This window comes from Pinus tabuliformis, chromosome 9 (genome assembly GCF_031772625.1).
Source record: "Pinus tabuliformis cultivar Carrire ecotype Pingquan chromosome 9, CPIR1, whole genome shotgun sequence".
NCBI lineage: Eukaryota > Viridiplantae > Streptophyta > Pinopsida > Pinales > Pinaceae > Pinus > Pinus tabuliformis.
In genome coordinates this window covers 556,654,130-556,675,358 of record NC_142307.1, presented here as the reverse complement: position 1 = coordinate 556,675,358, position 21,229 = coordinate 556,654,130, and positions in this window count along the sequence as shown.

Genomic DNA, 21,229 nt, shown 5'->3' with positions numbered 1-21,229 from the left:
TGTACCATGGGGATTGTAAAAAGATTTCACTGATCTGTGGAGTCGCCAGCTCCGGTTCATTGTCCAGTTGGTTAATCTCTAAGGCTTGAAAGTTTGTTTCAGACATCAGTTTAGCTAAACCTTGTCCCTTTATCAGCTTGGTTGGTTTTATTTCTATGTCATATTCAAGGATGTTTGCAATCCACTTGCCTCTTTTGCCTTCTAATCCTTCTTGGGTCAGTATGTCTTTTACAGCAGCATGTGGGACATAGGCAATCACGTGTGAATATAGAATGTACACTCTGAAATCCTTGATGGCCTTAACAAGTGCGTAGGCCTGCTTTTCCATTATTGGGTACTTCAAAGGGGCGTCTCTTAAGGCTCTGCTGAAAAAAGCGATTGGTTTTTCAGCTCCCTGTTCATCCTTTTGCAAAAGGACAGCGGCTATAGTGTGATCAGATGCAAACGAAAATATGATAAAATCTTTGTCAAACTGTGGTCTAGTTAGGACAGGGGTTTGTGTTAAGGCTGATTTGATACTCTCAAATGCTTGCTTGGTTTAAAGAGACCATTTTACCTTGGCATCCTTCTTTAACATGTTGCTTAACAATCTTATCAGCTCAGCTAGATTTGGAATAAATCTTCTCAAGAAGTTGATTTTCCCAAGGAATGCTTGTATTCTTGGAAATGGGATCTGGAGGATGGCTTGTATTCTTTCGGGATCAATTCTTATCCCATCCTTTGATATGATGTGGCCAAGTAATTTTCCTTCTTCAAGGCCAAACAGAGACTTCTTGGGGTTCAAGGAAATGCCATATTTCCTACATGTCATGAAAATTTGCCTGAGATGCTTGAGGTGTTCTTCGACAGATTTGGAAAATGGGGTTAAGTCATCAAGGTAGAAAACTAGGAAGTCATGTATTTCTTTGGCGAAAGCAATATCCATTGCACTTTGAAAGGTAGCACCAGCGTTTTTATGACCAAATGGCATCTTTACATACTTGAATGTTCCCCAGGGTGTAGTAAAAGCAGTTTTATCTTGGTCGTCCGCGTGAACAAGTATTTGGTTGAAACCTGAAAAACCATCTAGCAAAGAGATTCTAGATGATCCCACTACTCTTTGCAAGATGTGGTCCATTTTAGGCAAAGGGTAATGGTCTTTTAGGGAGATTTGATTTAAATTTCTGAGATCTACACAGAGTCTGATTTCGCCTGTCTTTTTTCTCGTAGGAACAAGATTGGACACCCATTCAGAAAATCTGATGGGTGCTATGATGCCTGCTTTAAACATCCTCTTTACTTCCTTCTCAATCGGGGGAAGAAGTATAGGGTTAATTCTTCTAAGTTTCTGCTTGAAGGGTTTCTGGTTTGGTTTTAAAGGAATGGTGTGTTGGATCACCGAGGTGTCATAGGATTTCAGATCCTCATAGCTCCAAGCAAATACATCTTGGAACTCTTTGAATAAGTCAATGTACTTGGGCTTTTGATCAGGTGGTAAATTTTTCGACAGTTTGATCATTTTTGGCTTTTCTACTGTCCCAATGTTATGTTCCTCTATCTTAGTGTTTATGGGCTGCAATTTAGGCTTTCTGGGCACGTCATTAGCATCAAACATGTCTTCTAATGGGGTTAGGCCAGTAGGCAGAAAGTTATCCTTTAAGTCAATGATGTCTGCCTCTGTTTTGGCTATATCCTCCAAGTGTAGTTGTTTCAGCTGTTCTATGTTTTCTTTGTCAAAAATAGTTGGTTTCAGGATTTGCTTGACTGTTGCAGCTGTTACATCTTGCTGATTTTCAGTTGTTTGGTGTTCTGTATCTGTCATAGCATCCATGTCAATGTTAATGTTCGAAAACTCATGCTCAAGGGTGAGGAAATTGTTAATCTGGGCATCATTTTCGAATACTTGCCAGTCTTTAACGTTATTTGGGGTTGCGGGCCTATGTTTTATTTCAGCTGTGAAGTGATGGTTTGGGTCAAAAGGAAGCTTGCATGTACTAGCAAAGGTGGCTAAGCTGTGTGCATGAATGTTGTGATTTCTTGAAATCTTGTCAAGCTTGAATTCAGTGAATGACTGGAGTATATTAGTAGCAGTGGTCCTATAGGCTCTCATTCTATTGTCGTTGGTTACAAAATTGCCTTTCATCTGTTGTATGATTAAATCAGAGTCTCCTAGAATAGACACTTTTGCAGCTCCCAGAGCTCTGAGGAGTTTAAGGCCTAAAAGCAGAGCCTCATACTCTGCCATGTTATTTGTGCATTTGAAGTTTAGTCTGTAGGCATGTCCTTCTGCATGGTTGTTATATGTGTTGTGAATCCAGACACTTGCCCCTGCTCCTAACTTGTTAACAGAGCCATCAAATTCTAAATACCATGTGATTTCCTGCTTATGGTCAGTATCAAGAGATTGAGCTGTTTTAGGATTGGGCAGATTTAAAATTTCTGTTTGGGGAACTCCTTTTGGTATGCTGGTTGCATTAGCTGTTGTGACAGTCTCGAGGGTACGTACAACTGATTCTTCATTGATGTGTGCTTGTTTCTCTAATGCGAAGGGCTCATTATCAATCGAAACATTTGTATCATCATTAAACAAAATAAAGGAATCCATATCAGAGTGGATTGAGTAAATGGGAAAATTTTCAGGCTTGCTCTCACTACTTACCACATATTTCATGAGCGTTTCTCTATACAGTCTCTTTGGTTGCCCAAAGACTGAAATGGTGGCATAGGAAAGGTCTAATTGAAGGGATCCTTGGAGCTTTGCTCCCCATGATCTTGACAGGAGCATACCGTACTTTGGTGGAATGTCAGCAACCACTACATCCATGAGGATAGTCTTGTTGGGATATTGGACTAAGAAGACACACAAGTCTTTGATGAGGCCTAAACATTTCACTTGACTTGAGTCAAATGAGTACAGATCTTTGTAAGGTCTTGTAACATCAAGATTCAGTTTTTCCATAACTGCTTTGGGCATAAGATTGTGCGATGCCCCTGAGTCAAACATAGCATTGTGAAAAACTTTGTCATGTATATGCAAACTGACATAAAAGGGTGGGACAGGTCCATGGTTGATTTTCCGTTAACTTCTGGGCCAAATAGCAGCTCTGGGGTGTCGTCTAAAACATTTACATCATCCTTAACCTTTGGTATTTGAAGTGATATTTGAATTTGCTGCCTATATACATTGTGTTTGGCAAGTTCTGAGAGGGGAATGGATATTTTTAACTTAGCTATTTCTGTTTCTAAGTTAAATGGCTTTTCCAGTGGAGTTTTGGTGTTGATAATGACAGTTTTTTCTGTTTCATTTGGATTATATGCGTTTTGCTCTTGTTTATCACTGCTATGGGAAGTTTTTGCTTACGGTCTTTCAACTCCAGGAAAGTTTTTGGGAACCCTGTTCGAGCTTTCTTTCGAGGAAGAAGGTGGCAAAGGCTGATGTTTGGAAGGCTGTATTTCTGCTATGTCTTCTACAGTCACTTGATGCGGGTTTGGAATAGGTATATCAGCTGGTTCTTTTATGACAACCTTGCCTTTAGTCTTGCTGGGTTGTTTGCCTTCCTTTGTTTTACTAGGTTCGGAAATGTCAATGGTCCTAGTTCTCAGCTTATATTGTTTGTGTACTTCATACATAGCGGTATCATAACCTTGTTTAAAATCAAAAGACTCGCCAGACCTAGTCTGAAACTGATTGTAATCGGGTTCATTTTGGTCTTCTTGGGACAGTACAGTTTGGTGCTCACCCTTTAGATCCATTAAGTTCATGTGAGTGTCCTCTATGGGTTCACTAGAAGTAGATCCTTCAACATAATTATCTTGGAAAGGGGGTCTTATATCATGGTCTTGGTTAGGCCTACCAGCATTTGTGTTCTGCGTTTTCCTAAAGTTTGGGTTCCTTATGGTATTAGACTGTTGTCCTTCCCATGATGCTTTTCTCTCAACATTTTCTACTCTTTCTCCCAGCCTTTGCAGGGCACTGATGATAACATCAAGCTTTTGATCAAAAGCTGAGGGTTCTTCCTTAAAGGTGGTTCTTCTTTCCATTCTAGCTCTGTTTCTTTTGGCAATTAAATTGGCTTCTACGCTAACAACAACATTTTTCATGTCTGCAAGGGTTTGAGGAGCTCTTTCTTTTAACTGGTATGCCATATCCGGGTCGAATCCATCGGGAAATTTGTACAAGGCCAGATCAGGTGGAGGCCTTAAGTTCTGTGGTATTGCGTTATATACATTATTGAATCTTGCACAGTACTCCAAAACAGTTTCTTGAGGACCTCTTTTGATCGTATCATATTCAACTAGTATGTGCAAGGGGTCTTTCTTTTTCTCCCATCTGTTGGTAAAGGATTGGTAAAGCTCATCTGGGGTGGTTATGGAATTTGCAGCAAGTGATCTGAACCAAGTTCTTACATCACCTGTCAAACTCTGAACAAAAATTCTCATTCTTACCCTATCATCGTCTATCTCATAGTTTTCAAAATAGTCTTGCATCTTTTTGGTGTGCTGAAGGGCTGTTAAAGGACCGGTGCTGTCAAAATATGTGATTTTAGATTGGTACTCTTGAGGTAAAGCCCCAGCATTAGCAGGTAATTGCAGGGGTGCATATCTATTAGCCATATTGGCAAGTATAAGTGGAACAACGAGGATAAGTGGAACAACTGGAGTAACGGGGATCACAGGAGTAACTGGAACGCTGGAAACAATAGTAGTGTTAGTATGTACATGAATGAAGGTGTGGAAGGAGTACTATGAGATGTAGATGATGAACTGATGGAAATAGGGGTTGAACGGAACAAAACCTTGACAGGAGTCGGAAAACAGCTAGGGTAAGTTGTTTCAGGGCTCAAATCAGCAAAATTTTCCTGTCCTTCTTGCTTCCTAAGGATTTTCGAGATTATGTTAGGGTTTTCAAAAATAGCTGGAGGGTTGGGATCTGGGTTTGATCTGGTATATCGTGGATTTTTCTTGGGAGCCAGGTTCCGAATTATTTTTTTTTGGGTATTTTTCCTGGGAATGTTTTTTGGGAGCCAGCTTCCGAAGTGATTGGGACCTCTGCATACCCGCAGTATTATGGGCTCATAGGACGACATGCAAGAAACTGATGGGACATACACCTTTTAGGCTTGTCTATGGAGTGGAAGCTGTAATGCCTATGGAATACATCGTGCATAGTATACGCATAGTAGCGCTCACAGGTATGATGGATTGCGGAGCCTTGGAGGAGAGGCTCGTGTAGTTAGAGGAACTCGAGGAAGAATGATTTTTGGTTGGTTTTCACCAGCAGGTACAAAAGTAGCGCGAAAAGGCCTGGCACGATCGACATATTAAGTTGCTCACCTTGAAGGTGAATGATTTGGTGTTGTTCTATGATAGTAAGTTCGATAAATTCCCAGGTGTTACACAAAATATTGTTATCATGACTATTTGCAGTCAGTATGGGTCTATCATCATTCATACTGTCCTCCTAAGCAAGTCTCAAACCTCAGCTCTTCATGTCAAGCTTTGAAAATGAGAGAAAGACTTTGAAAATCAATAAAGCTCTAGTTCCGCACTTTCTCTCACTGTTACCTGCGGTCCCGCACCCCCTGTTCATATTATCTGCGGACCTGCCCGCTCTGTCTCTAAAGGAGTGGGTGTGGACCCCTGTGAAAGTAAAAAAGGCGTAAGTTTATTCTTAAAAACTCACTTTGGGTTAATTCTAGATGATTCTAGAAGGAATTTTGACATGGATGGTTCGCTCCTAGGTGGTTCATGCATCCCAAAAGTGAAGGAGCTAATCCCTTGATGAGAGGAGCTTATCCCTTTGAAGGAGGGCTTTATCCCTTTGAAGGAGGGCTTTATCCCTTTGAAGGTGGACCTAGTAACTTCCCTCCATTGCACTATAAATTAAGGCATTGGGATGGTTGCTAGGGAGGTTAGAAGTTGAAAATTTTTGAGGGTAAATGCTGGTGGAATTGGGACTTCCTAGTTAAGCTTGAGAGGAGAGATTACATACCTTTTGGCTTCATTGGGAAGAGAGTGAAACTTGTCAAAGTAGAGGAGACTTCTTGCTGGACCCTGGGAGGAGCTTGTACAGCATCAAGGCACAGGTTGTAAAGTTCTTCTTTGATTTAAATTAATACAATCAGACTCATTTTTCTCAACAAATTGTCTTATGTGATTTGTTTCATGAATTCCTTGATCATCATGATAAGTATGCTTTATTATATTGGCTTTTCAGGTGCTATTTAATTTGTGTGCTTGTTTGTGTTTGCAGATTCTCTACAAGGGAGCTCATTTGGATCAACGGAGCGAGGCTTCCACAAACTTGCATTGGACTCAAGGTAGCCCTAAAACACTTGTTTGCCTTTGTTTATAAATTGCATATTTATAGAAAGATAGAATTTGATTGGTTTGCTTGTCGCTAGATATCATTAGATACTAGGGAGGTCGGTCTTGTCCGCAAGAACGAATCATTCCGTGCGACAAAATGGCGACTCCGCTGGGGAATTGATTTTTTGATTTGCTTTACTTTGACTTGAGAAACTGTGTTTTTGTTTATGTTTTTGGCTTGATGTGTGTGGGATTGGGTAGGTTTAGTAGATCTTGAATTATTTTTTGTTTTTTATACTTTTGGGAGAGGACCGCACCCTCTGCTTGTAACACAGTGCAGAACTATCCACACTTTTGCTTTACACACAAAGCGGTACCACACTTGTGTGGACACCCTGTCAAAATTTTAAAAAACTTAAGATTTTCTCTTTCAGTCAGCGTAGGATTTGTTTAGGTGTTTTTTGCCTCTGCCCAGACCTGCATGTGACTTGTCAGGAACTTAGGTTAATTCCTTTGGCATTAGGGTTTTAGGTGAAATTCCTAGAAGTTTTGGTTACCGGGCTTGATTTTCATTTTGGTCTTGTAGTAGCTCAGAGCTTAGAAGCCTTAGAAGCCTCAAATCACCTTGGTTTTTACTGGCCTTCTTATGAGTCTGACCATTTGAAAAATCTGCCTTTGTTGAGGAATCCATCTTGTGTTTCTCTTTGCGAAACTTCGAAAAGATTTGTGTTAAAAGTTTTGGATTTCATTTTTAGAAAAGAAAACAAAAGTTGGTTGTTTTTTGACTGATTTGTGATTCTGGACAAATTAGTCCTTAGTTTGATTATAGCTAAGTAAAACATCCTTGAAAAGAAATCTTGTAAGCTTTTACTTCAAATAGTTCTTAGAATTTATAGATTTCAAGATTAGATTTTTCCATAGTTTTGAGTGTTTTATAAAAATAAAAAAAATCTCTTTTGGAAAAGTTTGTTTTTGTAGTATTTGAGTGTTTGAAAGAAAAGAGAAATTTTTGTGAGCATAACTAGTTGTCTCATTTTTGAGTGCATTGGAAAAGACAAAAAGCTCTTCTTTTGATTTGTTTTTTAAGAAAGATTTGTTTTTACAAGCATTTGCATTCTCAACTCTTTCCTAGCTAGAAATTCATTGAAGGGAAAAGATTGCTTATCATCTTAAGTGCATTTTTTAGTGATTTCGAGTCAAGTCTTCACACCATAAGTTTCATCTCCGCACCTCTTGACTTAAATAAAAACCAATAAAAATAACACTTAAAGTAAAATCTATCTAGTAATCTTTTTATTTCTAGGGCTCTATATCACCAACATAGCTTAGGCTAGTATCTTGGAGTAGGGAGTAATTAACTCTCCAAGATAGTAAAACAAACAAGTAGCTGTATCTTGCAGTAGGAGATAAAACCCAATTGTTACATCTATGCTATGGGAAAGCTCCTCTTAAAGGAGAAGCACGAGATCATATCTGAACCAGTGTGGGAATCAATCCTTCCTCATTGGGAACGATAGAAGATATTCACGTATTAAAAACGGTAAACCTCGGATTAACCATTGTCGAGGAGCCTGGGGTCACTTGTTGGTAAACCTTGGATTATGTCAAGGAGCCTTCAAGGGGATTGAGCTTGTTACTCTGCCCTTGCGTGCGTATCGGATCGTAGACTATTCCCCCAGGTATATTTGTTTCCGTTGGTAACCATAGTGACCATATTCTATAGGATTCTTTCCTAAGGTGACGGTGGAGGGAAGATCCCACTGTACCTGGAGCAGACGTTGGCTAGACTCACTTTGATTTTCTGGGGGGTTCTCTTCACTCGATATGGTTTAGTGGAGGAACTTGTGCCAGTATATTCATTAAGCAGGTTGCTGGGGTAACTGTTCCAACCCCCATTTCTGTATTGAATTCTGCGACGTTGGATTTCATCACCAACTAGTGTTTTCAGTACGGAAAGTTACTGTTTGTGTGTGGTTTGATCTCCTAGATTCTTTAGGCGTGTGATTCAAAATTTTTTGGTTCTTTAGAGACTTTAGGTGGTTTTCATTGAGATTTTTCTTTGTTTGCGTGTGAAGTAGTTAAAATATTTAATCGTGGCTGAATTACTGAGGAAGTCCCGTAGACTTCGGGGCCAACCTCCTAAGTTTTCATCGAGCTAGCCTGAAGGGCTACGAGACCTTGTAACTCCTAGAGACAGTAGAGTTGGGTCACCTAAAGAAGGAGAATCTTGTTTAGTGGTACATCTTGATTATCAAGCTCTAGTAGCAGATTATAATCCACAATCTGTTTCTGTTTCTGAAGTTACTGGTAGTTTTTCATCTACTAGTGATTTAGGTGAGGAACCTGAAATATCTGAACCTGAAATTGAATTTACTGCTACGCCAACATTGGGATTTGCCTCTCCAACTTCTAGTGGTCTTGGTTCACCCAGAGTAGAAAGAATAATTACCCAAAATCTTCCTTCTGGACTTATAGCTATTGAAGAACTTGCTACTCCGGAAGAAGAAGGTATCCCTATCCCTGAAAATCAACCAGTTATAGAGCTTAGGGAGCGTGAATCAATCTTTTACAGTCCACCTAGGAGCAACGCTTGGTATCTTTCATTGACCAATTTTTTGGAAAACCCGGGACTAAGTTTTTCACCACCTCGCGTTCCTTTTCACCCAACACCTAGGGGTTATTGTCCTCCGTTAAATATGTCAAGAGAGTCATCCATGTTTCTCAATTTCTAGAAACCTTTTTATACGGCGGTCCTTTTGTTCCCTTTGGGTATCAGTCACTTACTGGTACTTTTTCGGGAGCATCTCCTCAACCTATTGAACAAGGGTTATTAACTGGTAATAACAGAACTAAGCCGTTGAGTGTAGAAGATATTCTTATGATGTCAGGTACTATTCCTAATCTGCAACCTCAAGGTGGCTAGTTACCACCTGGGGGGCAACCTCAAAGTCCTCAATTATCGCCTGGGGGGCAACCTCAAGGTACCCAATTTCCGCCTGGGGTGCAACCTCAAGGACAGTACATACCTATGGGATAGTACGTTCCTCAAGGTCAACCCCAAACTCAGTATGTACCTCAAGGTCAACCCCAGTATCAATATGTACCTCAAGGTCAACCCTAGTATCAGTGCGTGCCTTAAGGTTATCAACCTCAAGGTCAGTACCCAACCCAAGGTTACCAACCACCTTCCGGTCAATCATTTGTCCAAGGAACTGGAAATGTACCTTTGAATTATCAACCCTACCCTCAACCCAGTTATGGTCCTCAGTATTCTCAACCTGTTATGGGTCCATACCCTGTAATGAATTTAGTGTGGGATCCATCTCAATCTCAACAGATCTTGCAACCGAATGTGCAGTTGTCATCTCAATCTGGACAACCCTTGGTTTCTGGTTCACCCCAACAACCTGTCCAGTCTACTATTCAAACTTTTGCACCTTCTGTAATTTCTCAGTCTGGGCCTAGTACGCCTCGTACTCCGCCTCAAACGACTGTTGTGACTGCTGCAACATCTGTTCAATCTACCCCACCTACTTCTGGAGTATCGACAGCTCCAGTTTCTACTATTCCTATATCAACTCCTCAGACATCTTTACCTCAGTCTGGATCCACAATTCAAACTTCGGTTCAAATGCCTATAAGACAACCTGGTCCAAGTACGGTTATCACAAGTCAACCTCAATTTACTTATCAACCATACCAGGGACAGTACCAATTCGGTCCTGCTGTGCAGCAGCCAGTGTATCAGTATCAACCATACCCTGGGTATACATATCAATAACCTCAACAACCCCAGTACGGTCCAATTAATCCTGGTTTTCCGGGAGGATATAATATCCCAAATGCAATTCCAATTCCTAGTTATCCTGGATATCCTCCTCCTGGGGTTGGTCTCATGACCCAGGGTTTCAGGGACCCTAATCGTCAGTTACCATTCATTGCAACTTTGGACTTGCCTGACTTGTCGTGCCTTACGAATGATCCAATTAACTATCTTCCGTTTTGGCCGCCAATGCCGAATAAGTTGCCTAGTGATATTCCTAAGTTTGAAGGCAAATCAGGAGAGGACCCGTCGAACCATGTGATGACTTATCACCTCTGGTGTGCGTCTAATTCTATTTCAGATGATTCAATCCGTTTAAGGCTTTTCCAGCGCACTCTAATTGGTCTTGCGGCCAAGTGGTACATTGAGTTACCGCGAGCCACTTTTTATAACTTTAGTGAGCTAGCTACTTTGTTTTTAACTCATTCTCAGTTGCCAGTCAGATATGACAATGGCACGAAATTATTAACTTCATTAAAACAGTCAACGTCCACCTACATTTCTGATCACATTCATGAATGGAGACATTGATGGCATTTAGTGAAAGTTTTTATCCCGGATCAAATCTTAGCTGAATGGTTTGTCAAATCTTTATTACCGAAGATCACTGAGGATGTAGCTAAGGCAGGAGTCGTTATTGAATAGCAAGTAATTGCTCAAGATCAGTACCTTGACTTAGTTTATACGCAGTCAGGTACGTTACACGAGAAAATCCCCGACCTTCCTAAAAAAATCAAATAACTGCAGCTCCTTCAAGGTCTCATGCCAGTGATGGTATGATTGGTACAGTTAATACCAAAAGTAAGAAGAAATCTTCCAAGAATTCTTCTCCTATCATAAATTTGCCAGATTCCTCGACAGGAGATTCTTCCGCGGAAATTTCCGCCGATATTCATGTTGTAGAGTCATCTACAGCCAAATCAAAATCCGGCGGTAAGAAGAAAGGGAAGAAGAAAAATAAAACAGATAAAAATTCGAAAGAGAAACCAGAAAAATCAGAATCAACTGATGAGAAACGCAAACCTCGTTATCCTTGTCTCATTTGTGATGAGGAGCATTTTACAAGAGACTGCCCTCATCGTGCAGAGGTTGCGAAAATTGTCAAAGGTTCCCAAACACCTGCTGTTTTGAAGGATCCTTTTCCTAGTCAAGACAGTAAGATGATAGGTTCTTCCTCAAATGCCTCCGAGGAACCCATAATGATGATGTCCCATGTTAGGATTGTGACTCGATCGCATGATTATGGAAGTAAAAGTCTTGTTGATGGTAAAGAAGCAAAATCTTCTCATTTGAATCCATCAAGTTCAACTCCTGGTTCCGATCCACTACAGATCAAGAAACCTAACCTAGACTTAGTAATCAAACCGCCCGCCAAGGGTATACTTCGAAAGTCAGCTTTCAATCCACATGCGAGAGCGGCTCAAAACTATAACATTGTTGAAGATTTGGCTATTTCACCTTCAGCAATGTCGGCTTTGGAAGTGCTGCAATGATGTCCAGCACAACGTAAATTTCTATTGTTGGCTATAGGAGCTGTTGACGTTCAGGACTCGAACCTTATAATTTTCGATCTAGAAAATAGTACACCGTGCTTACCTCATCAAATTGCTTTCCAGATCCCAGTGTTAGTAAAAAACAGAACTTGTTATAGGACTGTGATTGATGAGGGAGCCTCAATGTGTATTATGTCGATACAATGTTGGAGATCGCTTGGTTCTCCTACGCTAAATCAATCCCCAACGATTCTAAAGGCCTTTGATGGCCGTGGGTTCCATCCTTTTGGCATTCTACAGGATTTACCTATAGGAGTTGAAGGCAAAACTGTTAATCTAGATGTGGAGGTGGTTGATGCCCCTCTAGATTACAACCTTCTCTTGGGTCGTAGTTGGTCTTACGCTATGACAGCTGTCATTTCATCGGTCTTCAGGCTTATAAAGTTCCCTCATAATGGAAAGATCGTAACTATAGACCAGCTGACTTACTTTTCATCCGACCCAGCCTCTTCTGAAAGTATTCAACATGTCGGAAAAACCACTATCCCGTATAAGGATGTTGGAGTAGGACTAGTTAAAGATTCTAGTTTACTAGGAACTTTTCCTTTTCCTCCTATCAACGCATCGTCTTCTACTGCAACCATTCATATGATTTTGTCAGACACTATTGTTTATGATGATCCTTGGATCGTACCTTCCGAATCTGAGATAGACTCATTTGGTGAAGTTATGCCTTTGAGTCCATATGAAATTGCGTATCAGGCCGTGCAGTCGTTTTCCGACCCTTCTTCAACCAAAATCGACTTAATGAATGTGGTCCATGAGGAATCATTTTCAATGTCAAACTCAGATTCAACAACGTTTTACGAACTTGTTCACACTGATGAGAAAATTTGTGAAATCCTATGTGTCGATGATTTACCATGGGAAGATCTTCATCATAGATCTTCGTTTTTACTTGAGATTGATCGCTTTGAAAATGATTTTTCATCTATTTTTACGACTGAATATGTCAAGGAACCTCAGAATCCCATGAAAAATCTTGATTCTGAGTTAAATTTGGGAAACATTTCTCGAACTATTCCTATTGATATTTCGGTTAAGCCTGGAATTGTTGAAAACATTCATATAGGTACCTCTTGTACGAAAGATGAAATTCAAACATATAAGGCCCTATTTCAAGAATTCCGTGACGTGTTTTCCTGGTCATATGAGGAAATTCTAGGAATTGACCGCGCAATTGTTGTTCATGAAATCAAAACTTACCCGGATGCTAAACCCGTCCGGCAACGTTTGCGTCAGATCCACCCACGAAACGCTGCTGCTATTAAAGAAGAAGTTGGAAAATTACTCAAAGCAGGTTTCATTTATCCAATTCTGTTAATGGATTGGGTATCGAATATTGTTCCTGTTAACAAAAAGCAAGGAACAAAAAGAATATGTCTCGACTATAGGGACATTAATCGAGCCTGTCCAAAAGACAATTACCCAACTCCATATATCAATCAAATCATTGATGATTGTGCCGGCAATGAAATATTCTCCTTCATGGATGGTTTTTCTGGATACAATCAAATAAATATTCTACTTGCTGATCAACCAAAAACGACTTTCATTTGTCCATGGGGGACATTTTCTTATTGCAAATTACCTTTTGGGCTCAAGAACGCCGGGGAAACTTTTCAAAGAGCTATGTCTTACGCGTTTCATGACATCAAGCACATTTTGCAACCCTATCTCGATGATTTACTTGCTCATTCATTACATCGAGCTGATCATCTCATCCATTTACGAGCAATATTTATGAGGTGTAGGCATTATCGAATTAGGTTGAATCCACACAAGTGTGTTTTCTGTATAGAAACGGGTCGATTACTGGGGTTTGTTGTTTCGAAAGCCGGCATTCGCGTCAATCCCTCCAAGGTTGAAGCTATTGTCGAATTGCCTCCTCCTTCGAGTCTTCACCAACTCCAAAGTTTGCAAGGGAAAGAAAACTTTTTACGTCGATTCATTCCTAACTACGCCGAGATCACAAAGGGTCTTACCCGGTTGTTGAAATAGAATACTCCATTCTTTTGGGATGAGATAGTTGATAAATCTTTTGATGCACTAAAACACGCGTTGACCCATGCACCGTTATTGCATCCTCCCAACTACAACCAGGACTACTTCTTATATCTCACCGCCTCGCATTCCACCATTGGAATGGTGTTAGTTCAGGAAGATGAATTCGGTACTGAACATGTGATATATTACCTTAGTCGCACTTTAAATCCAACTGAGCTAAAATACTCACATGTGGAGAAATTGGCATTGGCAGCTGTTCAAGCTGTCCAACGTTTTTGTCATTACATTTTACTACGCAAGACTACAGTAATTTCTGATTGCAACCCTATGATCTATATTTTGACCAAACAATTGCTAGGGGGCAAGTACTCCAAATGGATTGTGATCCTGCAGGAGTTTGACTTGGAATTTGAAAAGTCTAAGTCGAAGAAATCTTTAGTTTTTGCGGAATTAATGTGTGACTTCCCGCGTGCTGACATGGAAACTATGGCAGAGGAGCCCATTGCGAACGAATCCTTGTTTCTAATCAGCACTTTAGATCCATGGTATGGGGATATCATATTTTATCTCTAGACCCAATCCTTTTGGCCAGAAATTTCAAGGTCAGAACGTCAAAAAATACGATTCCAGTCCCAACAATTCAAAATTATTGGAGATACACTTTATCGTTGTGGGGCAGACTCTGTTTTTTGACGTTGTTTAACTCATGAGGAGGCTGAAAGGGTTCTACATGAATGTCACTCTGAAGCGTGTGGCGGTCATATGTCTGGGTTTGCCACAACCCAAAATATATTGCGCGCTGGCTATTTCTGGCCGTCTTTGTTTAAAGATTGTATTAACGTGGTCTGAAAATGCCACAACTGCCAAATTTTTGATCGAAAGATGCGCACTCCACCTGCTCCTCTCCACCCTATAATTGCCGTTGGTCCTTTTGCAAAATGGGGTATCGATTTTATTACATGTAACCCTCACTTGGCCGGGGGGCATGCGTATATCATCCTTGCGGTAGATTATTTTACCAAGTGGGCTGAGGCGATGCCTACATTTGAGGCAGACGACAAAACTGCTGCGATTTTCGTGTTTAATCATATAATTGCTAGGTTTGGTGTTCCACAAGCGATTATCACTGATCATGGGCGTCATTTTTGAAACATTATGATGACTGAGCTTACAGGCCAACTTGGCTCGCGTCATGATAATTCAACTCCATATTATCCACAGGCTAATGGTCTGGTTGAAGCCATCAACAAAGTTATAGTCATCATGATCCGACGAATCATTGGGATTCATAGGTCGAATTGGCATAACATGCTACTTTCAGCGCTTTGGGCGTATCGAACCTCAGTAAAAACGTCAACCGATTTCACTCCTTTCCAACTAGTTTATGGTCTGGAAGCTGTGTTACCCATTGAATGCGAAATCCCATCATTGCAAATGGCCATCGAATTACTTCCAGCCACTTCCGAAGAGGAAAAACATTCATTATACTTGGCTCAGCTAGATGAGAATCAACGTGATGCTGCATTAGCGATCGAAACTCATGCCAAACGTATTAAAGCTTAGTATGATCGAAATATGACCCCTCGAAATTTTTTGGAAGGAGACCTAGTCTTATTGTACGATCAAGCAAATGATAAATTAGGCGCTGGAAAATTCGTACCTATGTGGCATGGTCCTTATGTTGTTAAGCGAAAGCTAGCAAAAGGGGCCTATGAATTGGTAGACTTTGACGGGGTCTCTTTAGGTAAACCCAGAAATGGTCTTTACCTCAAGAGGTATTATGCTTAAATCTGGGTGTGGAGATTTTTAGTTAGGGTTAGTTTTCTTTCTAGCTGGTGTGTTTTAGATTAAAAAGTGTGCTTAGCTTAGAGAGTGTTTTTCGTCATTATTCCTGCTTATCTTGGTTTTACTCTTGATATTGCAGATGTCGACGCCTCTCCAAACATACATTGGTTTTGCTGATGGTGCTTGTCGTAATACACAGAACATTTCTTCCGTATCTTGGGTTATCTATTCGCCCTCTTATGAATTGGTATCTATGCATGGGGTAAGCCTCAGTCAAACAACAAACAACATTGCCAAGTATAGTGCAGTGATTGAGTTATTATCTGAATCTATTTCATTTGGGATTTGGAGTTTGATAGTGAGGTTAGATTTTGAACTTGTTGTATTACAGCTTAATAGAGTATATGCCATTATAAATCCAGCGTTATTGAGATTATTTTTGAGAGTTCATCTCTTGGAACGTGAATTTGACTATATTGAATATCAACCTATTCCAAGATATTTAAATACATTAGCAGATGCAATTGCTTCTCGAATGTTAAGTAGACATTTGCAATAATCATACAAGTAAATTTAAAAACATTCCATAATATGTTTTACAAGATGAGCCAGTAATAGTGATATAGTATAACATAGGAGTGTGTCAAATATACATCGTCTTCGATCATAGGTTGAAAAACACCTTATGATCGGCAAAAATGATAGTACAAAAAGCAAAAAATGTCACATGTGTCTACAACAGGCGATCATCCTATCACTGGTGATGATCTCGATAAGAAACCACTGTACGGGCCACCCTGCAAAGGAACCTCCTGAAAGGTCCTAGGACCCCAATCACATAGCGCTGTAGCCTAAGAGGAATGTCATCTATGCTGGTCTCTGGAATGTTTGCTGTCAAACGCTCTAGATGACTCTCCAATTCGGCCAACGTCTCTGCTGATTCATCTTGTGGGACTGGTGCTGCTGTAGTTGGTTGTTTCCTTTCATATGGCCGGAGAGCGGCTGGTTGCCGTGGACCTACATATGCATTTGAAACTTTTACTATCAATTTTGAGACGAGATAAAAAAAAAATATTAAAATAGAAAATGTTGAAAATGATTTTACCTGAATCATCCCATTGCTCTCCTGGTGGAAGAGCCATGTCTGGGTCACCACGAAAATCTACCCCAGCGTAAGGAAAGTCCTGAATAGCAAAAACTTGGTTCTCCAACCAATGGAAATACTCAGGAGTGAATCGAATGACTTCTTCCCCCTCCTCAGGATGACGGGCCATAACTGCAACCCATCGCATCAGTTTGGGCTCTCAGGGAAGTACAACTCCAACAGTGAGATGCTATGGGACCAACATTGGAACCCTCTCCAGAACAAAGCTCACGACTAAAGCACCATATCCAAAGGTCTTCAGTTTCCGTTCTTTGCTCTAGTCAGTTGGCTTTTATATGATCCAACACAGCATCACACCAGTTGAAGATGGTGCCTCGAAAGCAGTATACTGCCATCCGCATTTGGGATCCAGTGGCTATATGTAGTGCCGCGCTTCCGTAGATTTTGGTAATAGTAAACGTAATCACTTTCAGTTCAGGAAGGGATATGGTTTTGATGTCTATCCCTTTGTCTCTAGTCTGGTTGTTGCAAAACTCTAACCGGAGGCTATCGACAGACTGGCCACCTGGCCTAGTCCCGAATAGAGTCAAATGTTCACCTCTCTTAGGCAAACCAGTCAAAAAGTAAATGTCTGCCGGCTCCATTTCGAGCTGGTGACCACCAATGAAGAAGCACTGGTCCTGTATGCTCCACCTGTCTACTAGCCACTGCAAAAAGTCCACCTGGGCCCTCATGCCAGGTATGGCCCAGAATTTGTATAAGCCGCATGCCTTCAATGCATCAATCGAAGGTTGATGATTTATCATGGCGAGATCTACATCCTCATGTTCCCGTTCTCACCAATCAAGCATGATATATACTCTACATTCAAGAAAAAGGCGAATTAGAATATCTAAAATAAAATTTTTGTGTGAAATTTGAGAAATTTAGGTTTAAAAATTCTTGTCGGGGACCACACCCTCTCTGTTAGAGATAGTGCGTGGGTCCACGCTTTGCCTTCACGGCAGGTGCGTACCCCTGACTTTTTTCCCTTTACGAAAAAGTCGGGGTCCACAGGTTACCTATGCTGTGCCTGCGGACCCCCGCGTGCGGGTTTCTAACCTAAAAATCCCTTAAAAAATGAAATCAAAGCCTAAAAACAAATTTGAAATGGATGAAATGAAAGAGTAGGATGATGTGGATTACCTGGAGGAGACGGCGTTCGATTCCAACAGAAGGATTTTCTGCAATCTTCACGGGAAGTTTTTGACCAAAAGCTCTATTTTCTCACCCAGAACTCAAACGGTAAAAATGAATTTACAAAAGCCCTTTTTATAAGTTTTTTGAATAAATGAGTTTTTAATTTGTTTATGTTTCACTTTAAAGAGGTAACTTTTGAAGCATTTTTATCCATTTTAAACAGGTATGAGTAATGTTTGAGATTTTGTTCAGGATAACGGATTTTTCAGGCGAAATCGGTAATTTTCGACGAAAAAACATTAGAGTCACCTTTAAGCTCTTTTCTGACTCCTAAAACATGAAAAGATTGCTGAGTTTTTCTTTTTAAGCTCGTTAAAAGGAACTCAAAAGACGGTCCACTTACAACTCTTTTCTGACCGTAAAAACATGAAAAGATTGCCGGATTGTCGTTTCAAATTCGATATTGGTTATAAAACAACGTGTCATTGATCGCTTTTTTACTTTTTCGGATCAGAGGCACTAACTATGAAAAGTAGTCCTTGGTCGTAATGATCAAGCAGTTCTCTCAAGTATTATTTTATACTTTTTCGGGCTTGGGAGACACAAATTTATGAAAAAGGACAACCATGGAGTCTTCTTAAGTTTTTTCAGACTCTCTAAAAATGAAAAACGCCGAGTTTCTCCTATACTGGACTCGTTAAAATTTAACAATAAAGGACCTGTTCAATTAAAAACAGGAATGGACCACTCCTTCTTAGGGTTCGAATTTAAACTAAGTTGGACTCATCCAAAGGATGAGCTTATAATCAAGCAAATGTTATCCTCCTCAAGCTTGTCAAAAATAAAGAGGTACTTGATAGAAATGGTCGGGGAAAAGAGAGAAAAATGAGCCTATTTGTCATACTTTGTAACCACTCTTGAACATGAAACTTTTATTCACTTGGGTTGGGAAATCCTTTGCCTAATAGTTGATCAAACCATATTGAAAGTCTTCAGCCGGTTTCTGGGTATTAACTTTGGGTCAATTGTCACCAAACCATCTGCTGTGTCGTTATGTGTTCAAGAGGTCAGTGCAAATAAGCCATTCATTTGCAAAATATCTGTCATCCATCTTGACCATCCCTGAGTTAGTCCTTGCAACTAAATTTCTTCAAACTTGATCTATGATTTCGTGTTGTGAGCTTGCCTACGACGGATCGCTTTCTATCGACTTCAGCTCATTATCTAGAAAGATGATCTAGAAATTATCAGTACCTTGGGATCTGCATGCCTCAAAGGCAGGTTTCTTGCTTTCGACGATAGGTTGCATCATTGACCTTCGATCAAAGGATTCCATGACATGTTCGACATCAACACATCTATTCACATCTCATGGATTGTACTGAGTACTTTGAGAGCCATTGACATTACTGGTGGTTTCTCTCACACTTGTTAACAGTTTACATCATTGACTGGTAATCAAGTGGTTTCTACCATGTTTGACTTCGACACATTCATTCACATGGTTAGAATTGTACTATTTTAGGAAGTAGAAATCAAGACCCTAGATCTAGTTTCCACCATCCAAGATGCGAGGAATTTTGTATTCATTATACAGTGGACTATTCATAAACAGATGGCTGCATCCATACTGTGTCTACATGTGTCTATACTTGTGATGTATTACAAGATCATTCCTATATTAGAAAAGTAGTTAGTTTTATAGTCAGTTTTGATCTGAGTATGGGAATGCCTACCTCAACGATGATATGATCTCATATATATATTTTGCATTAAATGTTTTTACAGGTTCCAACCGGGCTCTCTACAAGATGATCCTCGAAATGATAAAGTACTTCAATCTTCCTAGATGATAAATGAAATCCTCATCTACTACAGACTTCGCATTTTAGGGGGCAATCTCTTACACAAGATATTGTCACCATGACTATTTGCAGTCAGTATGGGTCTATCATCATTCATACTGTCCTCCTAAGCAAGTCTCAAACATTAGCTCTTCATGTCAAGCTTTGAAAATGAGAGAAAGACATTGAAAATAAATAAAGCTCTGGTTCCGCACTTTCTCTCACTATTACCTGCGGTCCCGCACCCCCTGTTCATATTACCTACGGACCTGCCCACTCTGTCTCTAAAGGAGTGGGTGCGGACCCCTGTGAAAGTCAAAAAGGCACAAGTTTATTCTTAAAAACTCACTTTGGGTTAATTCTAGATGATTCTAGAAGGAATTTTGACGTGGATGGTTCACTCCTAGGTGGTTCATGCATCCCAAAAGTGAAGGAGCTAATCCCTTGATGAGATGAGCTTATCCCTTTGAAGGAGGGCTTTATCCCTTTGAAGGTGGACCTAGTAACTTCCCTCCATTGCACTATAAATTAAGGCATTGGGATGTTTGCTAGGGAGGTTAGAAGCTGAACATTTTTTAGGGTAAATGCTAGTGGAATTGGGACTTCCTAGTTAAGATTGAGAGGAGAGATTACATACCTTTTGGCTTCATTGGGAAGAGAGTGAAACTTGTCAAAGTAGAGGAGACTTCTTGCTAGACCCTGGGAGGAGCTTGTACAACATCAAGGCACAGGTTGTAAAGTTCTTCTTTGATTTAAATTAATACAATCAGACTCATTTTTCTCAACAAATTGTCTTATGTGATTTGTTTCATGAATTCCTTGATCATCATGATAAGTATGCTTTATTATATTGGCTTTTCAAGTGCTATTTAATTTGTGTGCTTGTTTGTGTTTGTAGATTCTCTACAAGGGAGATCATTTGGATCAACGGAGCGAGGCTTCCACAAACTTGCATTGGACCCAAGGTAGCCCTAAAACACTTGTTTGCCTTTGTTTATAAATTGCATATTTAGAGAAAGATAGAATTTGATTGGTTTGCTTGTCGCTATATATCAATAGATACTAGGGAGGTCGGTCTTGTTCGCAAGAACGACTCATTCCGTGTGACACCAGGGAAGCTTAGAATGCATTAGATGGGAACATATGTTATTAATGAGATCACAGATGGAGGCGCAGTGCAGTTGGTAAAGTTAAATGGAGAACCTTTCCCAAGAAAAGTGAATGGCGGTCAGTTGAAGCCATACACAGGTGGCTCGGCTATCTGACTAGCCAACAAAGGAATAGTCTTAGTGCTCTAGGTAGCTAAAAGGAGGCATGGAATTATAAACTACTCTACCTGGGAGCTGCGTGATTTTAGGACTGCTCGCAGTAGCAAAGTGTCACAGGGTTTGTGACAGTGCGAGGGTCGCTGCGTTGCCACACGGGTTGGCTGGAAAGTGACCGTTATAGTCACTATTCACGATGTGATGCTTGGTTTGAGACCAAATGGAGCGGGCGATAGACATTTAAGGTGAACTTTATGGGTTAGATTCTTGAAAATATGCCGCCATGTGAGCATTAATGGACCGAATGTGGGGGGAACGATCGAATTCAAATTCGAAAGGTGCTATAAATTACAAAGGGCTGCCCAACAAACAACACTTGG